Source organism: Rousettus aegyptiacus, unplaced genomic scaffold (genome assembly GCF_014176215.1).
Source record: "Rousettus aegyptiacus isolate mRouAeg1 unplaced genomic scaffold, mRouAeg1.p scaffold_m13_p_4, whole genome shotgun sequence".
In the NCBI taxonomy this organism is placed as follows: Eukaryota; Metazoa; Chordata; class Mammalia; order Chiroptera; family Pteropodidae; genus Rousettus; species Rousettus aegyptiacus.
The window spans coordinates 75592542-75609760 of record NW_023416307.1 but is presented as its reverse complement, the minus strand read 5'-3'; positions in this window follow the sequence as shown (position 1 = coordinate 75609760).

The window sequence follows — 17219 nt, the reverse complement described above, 5'->3', positions numbered from 1 at the left end:
TTTACATGCCAATTTTTGTTTTCTTTTGTTGTTCTTACTACAGACAGATAGTAGTTATACACTAATTTGAGTTATAGTTGATTCATTTCCAAGGATTACAATGAATATGTATTGCTAATAATAGTTCCTACAAATTATGTACATTTAAATAAAAATACAAAGTACTCTTTGAGTGAAGGGAAGATATGGTTTACACAAAAATGTTCTCCATAGGAAAAAAGCAGTAGTGGTATTGTGACTAATTAATTTTGGAAAATATTATATGCTCTATTCCACCTTTGGTGAATCTCTATGCTTGTTCTTTGTTAAAATCTCTAGAAAGTACAGCACTAAAACATATGTTTCATGGTGTTCATTCCACATCATTTGAATTTATTTCACTAAGAATGCTTTTCACTAGGTTTCTGTTTTGCAGAAAACATGCTGGGAAATGCCGTTCTGTACTGTCTAAAAAACAGTGCAACAGTTTGTACTGACATGATGGTCAAAGGTTGAAATGGTTTTATATTTGTTTTGTGTTTTGTTAAGTTTAGACATTTTATGGCCAAATATATAAAGCATTTTGATTATCAAGAGCCTTTTTATCCATTACAGAGTGTGCGAGTTAATGTTTCTTTTTTAAGACATTTCCTATGCCTCTTCAGGAGAACTATTGACTCAGCAGGAAGTTTTATGACTGTTTTTTTCTTTAATCTTAACCAATTCTAAAGAAACCTAAGATTTCTTAGAAGTAGCTTAATCAATAAGGATAGAATTAAATACCCATAGTTCCAGGATTCAGCTGGTATATAACACAATTTTTATTTCATCGCATCTAAATCATTTTAGTGTTATAGGTGTCCATTTTATGTTCTTCATATAATACAAAATGAACTTAACTGAGAAAAATATCAATTATCTCAGACTTGGTTGTTATTATGAGATGTTTTATAGCTTCATACCAGTAAAGTAGGAGGCCACTTTGCAAACAATTGAAAATAAATATTGTTTTCATCTGATGAAAATGTAACATTATTAAAGTTAAAGTTGAAAATAACTTTTTAAAAATAGTATGATGCACAGTTTTCTTTGGAGGTAGTTCCTTTATCCTGAAATAATGTCCAAAGACATCAAGAGCCTACCATACTTAAACAGAAGTGTTTGCAAAGGCCTTGGAGTAAAAATCATCATGGGACAGAACTGACCTATGAACTATGTCAGGATGATGCTACTCTGAAAATATAAAATTTCTCATGCACTGTTATAAAATATGAAGTGTGATACTCCTTATATATCGGTGAAATTTTGATTTGTTTATCTTTCTTCAATACATTGCTCTGGTATTGGCCCGATGTCTCTTTGATGAGTTAGTTTGACATCCTTAAACATGTGAATGATAAATGCTCAGACATCCCGGGAGACCAAGAGGAAGGGGAAGAGGAGAAGTAGGAATCAATGATGTTTAGGCCAAGATTTACCTCAGTTTCACTTGTAAAATGGAAGAAAGAGTTTTAGCAATGCTCCCTCTGGAGCCATCAACAAGTGATAAATAATGCTTTCTTGCTAGACCTGTGGTTGTGGCTGCCACCTGAGTGTCCTTGGGCAACTAGGCTGTATCTCAGGGTGTGAGACACATGAGGAATGGAATCAGAGGTTTGTGACTGATACAGCCACTCAGTGTTGGTTCGTTGGTTGCCAACATATACCAGTATTTGTGGAATAATGCTTTTTAACAAAAATGGAAATGTGACACATAACTGAGAGCAATGACATATATCAGAATAAAATTGAGGGAAAAGCATCTTAATTTACATAAATTCTATGTAACACAGTAACTATCTTTATCTATTACTTTTGACCTTAGTCTGACCTCTTATTAAAATCTTGTTGCCTCAACTCTTCCTTGATGACTTCTTCCTAATAGTTTAGATTTTTGAATAATTCTGCATGTTTCCCTAGGTTGTTTCACCAGATCAGCCAGTTACCCCACGGTATATAATATAGTTACCATATTAAGGTTTTTTATGGCCTTAACAATGACACATGGTACTTATAAATTAAAACTAAAATATGTCTAATTTTGTCAAAACGTTTGGCAAAATTACTATTGAACATCTTCAAAGAGATTTGAATGATTACAAACAGTCTCCAACCAGGACCATGGTCAGTGATAGAAGTAAAACTACTTGAATGCAGGAAAGATGCAAGAATGTTAATTTAGAGCTATAATATCAGAGCTGGTCATGAAAATGTTTTCATAAAAAATATTTTATGAAGAATAACACATGACCTAAAGTGAAGACTAGTATCTGTTTTCCAGTAAAGCTAATTCTATCTCATTTTAAATGTATATTTTCAGGCAATGGGAGTACAGCTGTCTAATGACCTTTTGCAGAAATACTGAACAGATTTCTTCATTTGTCTAATATAAGAGATAGTGTATTACACAGGACTAAGGAATATTTATCATTATGACAGGAAAAGATAAAGCATCTAATAACTGAGTGATACCATATGTAGAATCTTTCAGAAGTATTTAGTATTTCTACACTTATATAAAAGCTATCTCAGTTTTATCTGCAGCCACTCCTTTTAGTACCTCTTTGTTGAAATCAGCATTATAAATTCAATGACTTCCTGAACTTCTGCTAGCAAAGACCTGATTGATGGTTATAACAGGCAATAGGTATGTGCAGGCAGGAGCAGAACCTTTATTTTCAAGTAGCATCAAGCCAGACGCAAATCGGTCAAATCAGTACTTGCTGCCGTACAGACGTGAAGCTGTTCATGGATAATGGGATATTTCCACATATCAATTTTATCTTACATCATTGAGATGTAAGTGAGTCTAGTCATCCTTGAATAAAACTGTGCAGGATGAAATATTTATCACTTTGTTTCAAAACAAAATTAACCTTTCAAAAATCTTTAGACTCCATCAAATATAAATTTTCCCCGATGCATATGTAAGGGAAAGAGGATTTTCCAGGCATGAAAGTACAAAAACAATGACATGAATTATAACATTTTTATAAGATACCACCTTCACTCATTCCTACAGGAAATAAATATTTCCTAGATCTCTAGTGGTAGAACTTCAGGCCCAAGAAGCACTTGAAAAAAACTATTCGGGCTTTATCTTTTGGGAGCTTTAAATGTCATACTTGAGCTCTGAAACTCAAATGACATTCTGATCATCTAGGGAATTATATCAGAGTCATGAGAAGTAAGTTTCCAGTAGCAGAGTTTTGCTTTGTCAAAATATAATATGAAGAGTGAATACTAAAAACAATACATAATATTGCCACAGGTTTTCTAGTTTGAAAAGATATTTGATTAAAATGCTTCAAGTTTAGAAATAAGCTTTAATAGCCTCACTAGTTTATATTGCTTGCAAGAGGCACAGACATTTTTTAGAATTTGTAACCACATACCAACAATATATTTTTTTTCTTCTGGAAACATTGACTAAATAAAATTATATTAGGTTTGGTTTACATGTGTGCGCTTCTTCCTACTACCCTGCAGCTGTTCTTAGTACAGATCTGCCTCTGAAATGGAAATATGGATGTCTACCAAAACCAGTGCTGCATGTGGCCATTTGTTGATATATCTCACAGGATGTTGTAAAAGAGGGTTTTCAAGCCCCAGGATACTTATTGTAGTAAATTATTTCATCTGTTATATTTTTTGCGAGTAAAGTCAGAAGAATGTATTGCTTGTCTAATGAAAGACAATGCATTACATTGAACCAGAGAAGTCCACACGGTGCAGGAATACGGTGACAGCATGGGCCTCAAGTTAATAACTGAATGATACCACATGTAGAATTCTGAATGTTTGTAAAACTGTGTGGGTGGGTTTGTAGAATCAGGCTTTCCCCTGAATTTGAAGACCTGTTTACTGCTGTAGTCAAGTAGAAAGGGAAATATCACTGTGCTTGATCAAAACACCATTTGGGAAAAAATGACCAACTTGGATGGGCTCTTAAGATTCAATTTAAAAACATTATGAATATCAAATTTGTATTTCCTATTTGTTCAGTGGAAAGGTGGTTTAATTATTGTATTGTCATTTCATACTTGACTTCAGCTGTGCATCCTTTATAAATAAGTATGCATTTAATTACATTAGTAAGGGATTTATGTTAAGGTTTTTAAAAATGTGATGGAAGAATTTGTCAAATAAAACAATTATTGGGTTAAGATTGCAAAGCACAAAATGACCATAGAAATAAGGTCTCATAGGTTATAATCAATGCATTTAGCTTTAGTCCTCCTTATATCACAGGCACATATCTCCCTGTATGAGAGAGGAAAGAGCTGAACATCTGGTTCTTCCACCAACCTTGGAAGGAGCTCATAAAAATTATTGAGAGGTTGTGTGCAGGGGTCCCCAAACCATCCTCAGGTTTGATGATTCACTATAAGACCTCAGGGTATTAAAAAAAAGCTGTCACATTCATGGTTATGGTTTATTACAGTGAAAGGATACAGATTAAAATCTGCTAAGGGATAAGTTTGCATGAGGTGATATCCAGGAGAAACAAACTTAAACTTTCGGATGTCCTCTCCCAGTGAGTCACATGGACATTCTTAATTCTCCCAGCAATGATGTCTGACAACACACACAGTGTTGCCAACCACAGAAGCTCGGTAAAGACTTGGTACCTAGCATTTTTCTTGGGGGCTGAGTCATGTAGACATGCAGTATATGCGTGAAGTGAGCTTAGCTACTCAGATGTCAGCATTCACCATAAATCACAGAGCATAAATTATCTAAACAAGCTGGTACCTCAAAGTTCAATGTGCCAGGCATACAAAACCACTCTTATCGGGCAGAATATTTCAAGAACTTAAAACTCATCTTCCAAGACCCAGCCTACAGTCAGTCTTTCTTGGGACTATGCAGGTTTGAGCAACCCAAGTCTGTTGAGTTAAACCATTCCTGCACAAGCTGACATCTACTTTCATAATTGTATATTGCCATAATTATCTTCCATACTTTCCTGCTCTTATTTATATCACTAAAGTAGATAATATCTTGAGCAGAAACTGGATGTTAGTAGGGCCAAGTATATCATAGTCTCTAGTTTCCAATTCCTGAGAGGTACAAAAGCTAAAGTGTATTCATGCTTGTTCTACGTTGAAGCCACAGTGCAAAGTGAGACTAGATACAATGGGCTTTTTGAAGAATGTCAAACTGTTTTCCAAAATATTTTAAATTCTCACTAGTAATACATGAAGGTTCCAATTTTCCCACATCTTCACTAATCCTTTCTATTTTTCATCTTTTTGATTATAGCCATTCTAGTGGGCGTGAAGTGATCTCACTATGATTTTGATTTGCATTTCCTTAACAGCTAATGATGTTTAACTTCTTTTGATGTGCTTCTTAGTATTTGTGTAGCTTCTTTGAAGAAATATTTATTTAAACATTTGCTTGTTTTTAAATTGGATTATTGTCTTTTGTTAAAAGTTCTTTATATATCCTGTATAAAGTAGTCTCTTTTCAGATATTTGATTTACAAATATTTTTTCTCAATCTCTAGATTGTCTTTTCTTGAGATTGTCCTTTGGAGGATAAAAGTTCATTTTGATAAAATCTAACTTATCTATTTTTTCTTTTGTCAATTGTATTTTTGATGCCAATAGACAACTCTCTAATCCGATATCATGAAGTTGTCTAAGTTTTTTCTTGAAGTTTCATAGTTTTAGCTCTTAAACTTATAATTTGTTCCTTTTGGAGCTAATTATTGTTTATGATGTGTCTTAAAAATGCAAATTCATTCCTCTGCATGTGGATATCCAGTTGTTATAGCACCCTTTGTTGAAAAGAGTACTTCCCCAGTGGATTTTTTTTGGCATATTTGTCAAAAATCAATTAAGGGTTTATTTTTGGCCTCATAATTTTATTTCATTTATTTATATGTCTCTCCTTACAGCAGTGCCATACAGTATTCATTATGTAAAGAAAAGTAAATATGCTGCTGGAAATGATGTATTGATGTTGAAATAATTTTTGTGTTTTTTGAAAGTAAAGTTAAATTGGTCTACAATGTCATTTTTTTGAACTTTACTTTTTCTCATATTAGTATTGATTAACATCTTATCAGAGTTTTAATTTCCCAAATCTTTACTCGTTTGAATTACAAACTCTCCAGATTTTTCAATCATCCTCTTCTAAATTATGGTTCTTAGAAAATGTGGTTATGTTGAACTTAGAGATCTAAATTGTTCTTCTTAAATTTATTTACATACATTTACAAATTCATTTTGAATCCATATTTAATGTCACTTACCTTAACTTAGAGATCCATTTATACTGAGCTAGTAAATATTCAGCCATATACTCTTTCATTTTAAAAATATGTTCACCTTTGATAAATGTAACATGTGGCATTAATTGAGACCTTCTCTTTGTGTCATAAAGACATAACTTTTATTTCAACTTGTATGATACCACACAGGACATGAAAAGAAGATGACTATCTTATCTTTTCTCTTCCGTTTCTTTTAATTTCTAAGATAAATTTTATTCTTGTATGCGTTCAGTTTCCATTGCACTGACAAGCTCACTTATACTTAAGATATGTGAATTAGATAGCTAATTTATATAAAGTACATTATTTGAAAGAGAAGATAAACAGAAATGAGATTCATAACAGGATAGTTTTAGCTATTCAACCAAATGATTTTCTTCTCCCCTAAAAAAGGAAACACAAGAACATTCACTTAACACTTACCTACATAAAAAACTCACAAACTTGTAAAACATTTATTAAGATACTGTATTATAAATACAACAGTAGTGGCTTATGTATCAAGCTTTAACTACTAGCTCTGTGTTCGTTTCAACTATGGTACAAGGAACTCCCAGAGGCTCGTATTTTATTTCAGTGTGATATAGAAGTGATTCCTGTTGTCTCAGAAAAAAAAAAAAAAAAAAGATTATGAAGAAAAGAGAATTATAGTAAGAACCAGGTTGCTTGATTAGCCTCTTATCTTTATCATAAATGTTGTGAAAAATTGAGCAAGCTGCATTTTAATCTCTGCAAATACTGCTTCCAAGCAAAATGAGGAGGTTGAAATAGGTATCTCTAAGGTCCACTCCACATGTAGAATTCTACGATATTATGTTGATTAGAGACACAATATTCAAGTGTTTCTTGATAGCTTAAAACTAGAAATTTAACCTTCCTCCTAGACATACATTTAATGTTGAAATTAGCTAATTTATTTTGAAAGCACTTAGCTTTGATCTAATGCATAGATTCAGAACATCATGATGTGCTTTAAAGACTATTTAAACATGAAGTGACAGTCTGAAGAGATAATTACTGTTAGGTCCATTTTTTAAAAAAAGAGCTATATTACAGTTTTACTCTTAATTATAAGAGATTCAAGTAATGTCCTTATAAAATGTGGGCTACCATTTTTTGTTTGCTTGGTTTTTCCAAAGAGCCTTTTAAACAGAGCTTCAACTAATAGTTGTAGCAGAGTATAGTTAATATTTTGAGCTTTAATTTGTCACAAATATATGCTTTTTAATAGTTCTTGCAACATTGTTAAATATTACTTTAAATTATTTAAAGCTAAATTTTAAATTTTTTGTTTTCTTTAGTTATGACAGTATAAAAACATAATCTGAAAGTACTTTTTTTATTACAGAAGTTAAAATAAATGCAAAGTTCACTGACTCAAACTGAATTCATTTTTAATGTGGATTATATTTGTTTGTTTTGTTAATCAACATTATGATGGCAAGCTTCACAATAGCTTATATTTTTGTTTATTTTTTCTTCTATTATATTTTTATAGTATTATGTACATTTTTTTTTATATTTTGTAATTTAGTTAACTTAAGAAAAGAAACATACCCTAAAACTGCTTGAAAATATTAATGTAAGCTTTAAAGTTTTAAATGATTGTTTAAAATGGTAGTTCTACAGCCTAGATCTGATTCACTCAATATAAAGTCTATATTAAGGTTAACAAAAATAAATGAACTATGAGATGCAATTAGTAATATAGCTGACAGGCAAACATTAAAATTTAAAAAATAGATATTACCAGGTTTCCTAGCTATACTTTGGCCTAATTTAGGGTAGTTATAGAGAAATTTGTTGTAATATTTATTGAATAAACTGATAAGAACACCTATTTTCTCCTATTTCTCATTTTGTCTATTGTTTTTCTTTTACTTTTTTAACAATGAAAAGGTTTTAGAAGCTGATGTGATAAGGAAGTATAGGACTGTATTCTTGCCTCCAAAGTGCTTAAGATTCACTTGGAAACTCAGAATATTTACAGAAAGAAAGAGAGAGAGAGAGAGAGAGAGAGAGAGAGAGAGAGAGAGAGAGAGAGAGAGAGAGAGAGAAAGGAAGGAAGGAAGGAAGGAAGGAAGGAAGGAAGGAAGGAAGGAAGGAAGGAAGGAAGAAAGAAAGAAAGAAAGAAAGAAAGAAAGAAAGAAAGAAAGAAAGAAAGAAAGAAAGAAAGAAAGAAAGAAAGAGAAAGAAAGAAAAAGAGAAAATGAAAAATAATATAAATTAGTGGTAAACGCTAACTTGACTTTTTCTATTATAATATCTGCGAATTAAGATGAATGAAAGTTTCTTCTGGCAGTAGTGTGTAGGGTATATTTAAAGGAGAAAAAGACAGTTGAGGAGAAAGTTAAATTAGTCATATATTATAGTCTAAGTAGCTTAGACTGGAAGATGTTAATAGCAATGGGAATGGAAAGAAGGAGAAAAATGAAAGTAACATGATGTGGAGGAATTACAAAATGTAATAAGTAGATTGAAAAGGAGGAATCAGGAAGAATTACCAGCATGTGAACCTGAAAAGCCAGGAAATGCTGCTCTACTAGAAGAAAATAAAGCTGTCTGGGGAAGAACCAAGTCTGGGGAAAATGTTGATATATTTGCTCAACATTAGGAATTTGAGACAATCATCACACATTCCATTGGAAATAACTTTTATGTGGGGCTGAACCAGAGAAGTTAGGTAAATTTAGAAATCATTTAACTGAAGTTTATAGTTGAAGTCATTAGATATAAAACCTCCAAGGGAGAAAATAAATGAAGATTAGAGGAACAAAAAGTATGAGTCGTTTGTCACAATTTACGCAATCATCAAAGTAAGAGTAACTAAGGAAACAGAAGCAGTAAATAGAGAGTAAAAAATAAAAGTAGAACCCTGTAGTGACTGAAATCAAGGGAACAATTTCAAGAAGATGTTCAAAGTGTCACATAGTTTGGAAAAAAATAAAAATAATGATCATAAAAAAATATTTTACAATATACACGAGATCAGTGATAACTTTCCCAAACTAAAGGACTTGAAAAAGGCCAGAAACTACATCATGAAATTAAGTCCTGAGATTAGGAAATAGAGGCACATCAACAGTGGAATGTTCTTGAGAATTTTGTGGTTGAAGAAAATTCATAAAGGTCACTATTTGGGTTTATGAGTAGAAATGGTTCAAAATTAGAATAAATTTCTTAAATCTTTCAGAAAACAATTTTGTTCAAAAATAGATATCGAACAAAACAATTCAGAACCAGACATTATCCAAGTAATGTATTACCTAAATTGGACTTATTGACATATCTGGGCTCTGTGATTATTCTTTGTACTATAATCATCCACCTATGTACAGGTTGTGACTTCCTAAAACTTAAAAATTAGGCAAGCAAAATTATTAACTTAAAAGTATGCATGTACTTTGTACTTAACAGCCAAGGAACTATACCCAGAGAAGAGAAATCATCTAGAAAAAAAAAATATATATATATGTAATATATATTATATATATATATAAAATATATTTTTTCTTTCTTTTTTTTTTTTTTCACAGGGTAGGTGGGGAATTGGATCTTCTAGGAAGGAGCCCCTGAACCTTTCAAAGGCAAAGCACTCCTGGAATCAGGCCTTTTGTCAATAATGTTGTAGATGGTAAAATAAATTCTTTTTTTCTTTTTTTTTCCCCTTACTTTTCTGAGCATATAATCTAGAATCTTAGTGTTCTCCTCAAACCATACCAATGGTCTAATCAAATTCACTTAGGGTGATCATTTAAAAATAATCTTATTATGAATGATATATTTTTCATTTAAAAAAATTGTCACCTATCATCATTTAAGAAAACACATATATTTACATTTTTTTGTGTCATTAAACAGTTTTTGAGTTCTCCAGCCACTGGAATGATGACAAAGAAGGAAACAGATACCCAGATTAAATGTTATGCTATTTTGTACAATATTGATAGTCAAGGCCACAAAGCAAATCAGTGACAGACTGAACTATTTTATTAACCTCATTCTATATTCTAGACTCTAAACTTGATGCAAACTGAAAACAAGTCATAAAAAATTTTAAAGATATAAATACAAAGGGAAATAATATATATGTGGCAAATAAGGTGAGTTAAAATCGAAAACATTAATGACAGACGTGGTTACATAGTGTAGGTTAGCATGTCTGCTTTACACACAGAAGGCCCTGGGTTCATACTCCAGTGGAGCCACAGTCCATGGTCTATAACCATGTCACCCTGAAGAAGCCTGATCTCAGAAGCTAAGCAGGGTTGGACCTGGTTAGTACTTGGATGGGAGACCACCTAGGAAGATTGGATGCTGAAGACATAAACAAACAAACAAATAAATAAAACATATTAATGACAAAAATTATCATAGGATAAATTATCAAAAATATATGAGAGAATTCTGGATATGACAGATTTCCCATGATAATTATTATTTTTAAATCAGTTGATCCCATTTATCTAAAATCACTCATACAATCAACAAGTACAAATGTTTTATACATTTGTTTAAAATTATTTTTTATCTTAATTATCTTAATCAAAAGAGTATAAAATAAACTTGCAAGCATCTTACATGATCTTAGCACTGTATAAGATAACTGATGAAAAATATTTATACAGATTATTTGAAAAAAGGTAGAAATTATAATGGTAATAAAATCCCAAATATTTTATGTATTGTTTTCTAAATGGCAAAATATAATTTTTCAGAAACTTGACTCCAAAAATATCCTTGAGGATTTTAAGTTAAGTTGACTTTGTTTAAATAAATATTAAATAATTTTAATAGGAACAGTTAATTTCTTCTACAATCTTTTTATTTCTTTTTTCTTCTTCATCTATTTCCCTTTTGCCTAAAGTAGTTGGATCTTATATAATCTCAGTCAGTTTCTGCTATCTTGAGCAATGAATTATGGATCCTAAAGTAGATCTAAAGCAACAGATAGAAATGTAAAGTACAAAAAATGTTTGATGATCTACAAGATGTTAACGTATTTGAATTTAGTACTGTCTGTGATCCCTCTTCAGGAAGCAAGAATGAGGCACCTAAAGGTCATGATGCTGAGAGTAATTCAAGAAATCTTAAAAAAAAGAAAAGAAAAGAAAAGAAAAAGAAAAGGAAAGACAGGGAAATAATGCTTGAGAAGTTACAGCAAGGAGATAGAATAATAATGAAGAATTATTCTATGTTGTGTCATCCATCAGAGATGCCAAAATAATTTAACATATGAAAGGCTATTGCAAACTTGTGGTGATGTGTAGCCTGATGCTAATTAGACAAGTTTTACCCCACACTTAAGTCTGGCTCTTGCAGCTCTTTCTAGTCATAAACATAAGGGGTTACTGATTTAATGACAGGCAGAATTTCCTGCTGAGCCAGGAAGAAGATAATGGTTTAGAGATGAAAGTTAAAAGTGTTAACTAGGAGACACGTTCAAAACAGCTAACACTGATCAACTTTTGGATGAAGGAAATCCTTGTATTAGTTTTAATATGTTCATGTTATAGAAAGCAAGAGCACTATTTATAACTTCATTTCATTATTTACGAAACGACAGAAACTTTTGAACTTTTCCCCAGGTGCAATGAATTTACCTTCCATCTCTCTTTTGCTGGGGCAAGCACTCCACAAGAAAGGATTGAAAAAGAATATCATCAGAATTATCCTACCTAACTCTTTCTACAAATTGTTTCAGGTAGATGGAGGAAGATATAGAAATATACATATATATGTGTATATATATGTATATGTATATGTGTGTATATATATATTATATATATATGAGAGAATCTTGGTCTTCTCACCATTCTTCAAAAGACAAATTATTCTTATTATCATTAGCCATAACCTACTAAATTTTACCACAGTTTCTTTACCTTTGAATTCTTGACTGTTCCTGTGAGACAACATAAAAGGGAGACTTCACAACGGGATTATAAAGCATGAGATTCTGTAGGTATTTTAAGTTACTATACATATCAATGTATTTTGAGTATAACTTTTCAACTGAAAAATGTATTTAGTGTTTTCTTCTTTACAACTAATATTTACTCTCTTAGAAAAGTAAATCATTTTATCTCTTAAGTAGAACTCTATAAATTATCCCAGGAAACTGAGGCTCAGAGAAATTTAATTAATGTCACAAGGTTAATTAGTGTGAGAGATGAAACCAAATTACTAGATCTTTCCAGTTATTTCTTCTTCAGTCTTTATTATATTATTCTTGTAACACCGAGTTTACAAAGAAGAGAGCAAAAGCAAAAGTACAAACAGATAAAAGAAACAAAATAGGTAATTTTTACTTATTTGCTTTGTGGAAGAATAGAAAATGATGACATTCATTCTAGATTGCATTGAATTTTGCCTTGAATTGTATAACTCTCCATTTTTACCCCCTCTTGACATTTGTACTATTCTACACTTGATTAGTCATTTATTTATTACTAGATCCCCGGTAGCTACAAATAGTTCATGGTGCATGAGAGATACTCAGAAAATATTTATGAAATAAATAAATTATATTTCCTATCTACAAAACTCTAATCTTTTTAACACACCAACTGAATTAAGTCAAGCCTTGAAATTGAACCACCCATATTGACAAATTGTCTGTTAGCTAAACACCATTTAAATCACTGCAGTATTGCTTTATTCCTGTCACTCTTTGGAAGTCTATTAAGGATATGTTAGAGTGTCAAACATTCTGGACACACTGTAAACATGAAACTGCATAATTTGTTTGTTTGTTAATTTTCTGGCTGCAATACAATTGAACACTTGGGTTAAAAATGGAACATGTGTGCGGGGAAACAGGAAAACACTTGCTTGCCCATTGTCCCACACTATGCAAATTTTAAATAAACATTAAAGAGTCTAAGGTAGCTAGATAGTATTCCATTTATTTTCTTTTAATCTATTGTCATTTAATTCCATTGCATAGCTATTTATAATTTTCTTCAAAATTTTGTAGTATATAAGCTGTACTTAAAAAATGCCCACAAGTATATTTTGTTTGTACATGTAGTTTAATAGACTTTTTGTTACAGTTGTACTTGTTAATACAATTAAAATTCATGTTATTGATGAAAATATAATTGACCTCTTTTAAAAGTATCATGATCGTTAAAGTTTATGACAAAATGTTTGACAAGTTGGTCTTGCTCAATCAATAATAAATAGAGATATAAATTTTTACCACTACTATTTCATGGGATTTCGACATATACAACAGGATGCCTGGCCATGGGGTGAATGGAAAAGCAAAGCATGTGTTCTTTCTTTCACTGGGGAAATGTTTCTCCCACCAAGGCCCTTAATACTCATGGACTGTGTTTCCCTACAGGTTGGTTTCATTAATCTTACCACCTCCTACACAGCTGAGTCAGCACTTCCAGATTCAGCACTTTGTCTCCCCAACAAGCAAACGACTCTTTAGTTGTCAGACCTTGCCCAAGAGGAACAGACAGCACAGTGGGAAATGATCAGGCCTAATACATCCATAGTTCAAAACAACATTAATAATTTCTGTCAAAATAAATAGACTTCTTAGGATATATTTAACACCTAGATGATTTTGATAGTGAGAATAATATAAATATTGCTCCAGTAAAATTAAAATTAAAATTTCTAAGAAAAAAAAAACAAACACAAATAAGGAAAGATGTTCATCTATTATCCTGTTGTCAAATAAACTCTCCCAAATTATATAAGCATCTTTGCGTTACAGTTAAGTTTAATTCATTTGTTTTTTGAATATTTGAGGATACTAATTCTATTTTCAACTTATAATTTCTTATCTATTTCTCCCAATAGTCTTTAGGATATACTTTGACTTCGTACAAAAATAAAATATCATGATAAGTCGCCCATTGAATCTTGGTAAAGAAACACAGTCATTTTTAGAAAAATTACAGATTTCTAGATAAGCTAAGTTCTATATATTTCACATATATTTATATATATATCTGAAAACAGCAAAGTATTCTGAGTACATACTTTTTCCAGATTGCCAGTGAAAAAGCATTTTATTAGTTGATTCTGAGTCTAAAGCTACGTCCTTTAAAATTTGTGGTATCGTTTTTATTATAAACAACTGCTAAATATTAGACATAAAGTTAAAAATACATAATACAGACAGTACAAAGCAACGAATACATTCTAATTTATAACAATTTCTTAGTGTATACCAGGTATTCCACTATTAAGAGTTCTTTACAATATCCCTTCTATAGCCCTTGATTAAATATGTTTCTTAAAGTGATAAACTTTAAAACTCTTGAGAGCAGGTGCCATTCCTTGTTCATATGTTTATACATGCAATGGTATCTTGCACAAACAAGACATAATAATGTTTTTTGAGTTCAGTGATGGGAAAGCATACTCTCTGGCTTTATTTTTGTAAATGTATGCATGCTACTTTAGTAATTCTGAAATTTTAGCGTGAGAGTACATGGTTAGGTCCTTGTGTAAAATTTTTAGGGGAATTCAAATGCTGGTATTCTTGTTCAGTAGCCCTGAATGTGAATTCAGAATCTGAATTTGTAAGAGGCATTATAATGATACTGGCAGAGCTGTTTCCTGAATAATATTTTGAAAAATACTGCTTTTTAACAATTATAGTATGTTGTCCTTCAAAATTCCATCACTGTATTCAATCAAGAGTTTAATTTTTAGAACGATGTCCTCTTATCTTACCTAGTACTCCCATGATTTTTCATATGCCCACGTTTTTGCATGAAATAAGGCAGACAGTCTTTGAGCAGGACACACAGCTGATTGACAACTGGTAGTAGTGGAAGGTCAGCGCTAATTATGGTGCTGCATTTGCATGAGAAATTTTGAAAGATGGAAACTAAAGTGTCTACAGCATTTTCTGCCAACAAATTACCTGGCTGACAGGAGGTGTCACTGCTTATCAATGCAGATAGTGTGTAAGCTGATACTTATGTAATTAAAGAGAAGCGAAATATTGCCTCAGAGAGTTACCTTCCTGGGGGTAATTACTATAGGTGTCAACGAGGCTGAGAAAAGAAAGGAGTCTATTTGCTCTTCTATGAGTAAAGGTTGTGAATGATGAAATGGCTGATTCTGATGATAATCAAAATCTCTATCCTACCTCTCAGTTTACTTGTTTGCCATTGATTATAAGAGCATGAGAAAGTGTTCAGAAAGCAAACAGTAATTAGGTATTTAAGAACAAAATCCCTGTTACTTATTTCATGGATTCCTGAGACATTTCTAATATGAAATTACTGTTCTGAAATATAATGTTACTGGGTAGATTTCAAGAGCCAACAAGAGTAAAGACAGGAAATAGTTGGATAAGAATTTATCAGGAAAGAAAATAATTGGAGCCTATGTTCTCCGAAGCCTGAATATTTGGAGTACTGGATCTTTGGTTTTTATCTCCATAGAGGTTTGCCAACTTTCTTCATAAATATGTAACTGCTCTAAGTCTATGTTTCTCCTCCTTGCTCCACTTGCTTCAGGTTCTCATGCTGGCTACCTGCTATCCATACAGAAAAAAAATATATACCCTAATTTTCTTAAGCTTTTCCTTGTAGCCACTATCATCAAATAGCAGTTTGGAGCCCCCTCTTGGAAATGGTGCATATCTGAACTTTCTCTAGGAGACAAATGAAGGCTAGAGCTAGTAAGTAGAGACTTTTTTATCTGGTTTATGTAGCTCAAAGTTCACCACCATCATCAACACTGATCACTTCAGAGGTCTGCAGCTCTGTTCTGTGTTAACCCTCTCAGACCCCTATGGCCTCTGAGAGACCTGACCCCTACTTTGAGACACATTGAACTGGAAATAATAACTCCCATATGGGAGAAGAATACTTCAGTCCCAGGAGCTTATTGAGCTTTGTTTTTTCTACAACTGCCAAGAAAAGGAGTGTGTATTGGAAGCAATTCTCTCAGCTTATAGCTATTTTGATAAGGGTTCTATATTTAATAAAGGTTAAACCCATTGAAACTGTGAGTCAAAAGCACTTTTCATGGCCAACAATTTCACCTACTTTAGAAGCCTATCTCTTCCCATTCTCCCCATGTCTACTCAAAGAGAGAAATGGGTAACATTGGCTTTGATTAATAGGCAAATAGCCCTTCCCCCAAAGAATATGAATAAGCATTTTCAATCTGAACTTGTACATCACTTTTATGTCTCTCTTCTCCACACAACAGAAAGCTCTTTCGGTAATTGCCAGACTTAATTAGCTGATGTTCACACAAAGACTTTCTTTGTTCACCTATCAACAGGCTGCTTTCGTTGATGGTTCTCTGATTCTCTGAAGACTATTCTTTTCCTAAGTTTTACATGGACTTCTATTTCATCTTTGGAGTCCTATGATATAAGTGCCTTGCATTTCACTCCTTGGTGTCTTTTTTTAACTATTATGGATAACTCTTTCTATGGCTGATGGTGGCCTGATCACCTTCCCAGTCTGCTAATTTTTAGTCTTCAATGAGACAGAAACGGATTTTTGGAAAAGCAGCAATGCTGTGGCAATTATGTTCCACTAAAGAGCTGGTTTCCTTCTAGTTTTTATTTTTTCATTTTTTTAAATCAGAGCTATAGCAATAGCAGAGAATGGGGGAATCATGAACACCTGAAAAATATCAGAAGGATGTATCGATAACCATACTGTGCAAATTTAAGCTATATATTTTTTTTATTAATTAAAGGAAGAACATTTTATATCATTCCACAGATTTTTTTTTTTAAGTTTAGATCCCGTATTAGCTAATTTATGGCAATCACATTCTGAGCATTACTCAATCTTATTCTCTTCTTTCTTTCTATTGCTTATATAAATCTTACTGTAACATTTCATAACACCTTTTATGTTGACATTTAAAAGGTGACTCTCCTAGAGATTGCTGTTTTCCTTCTGGGTAATATGCT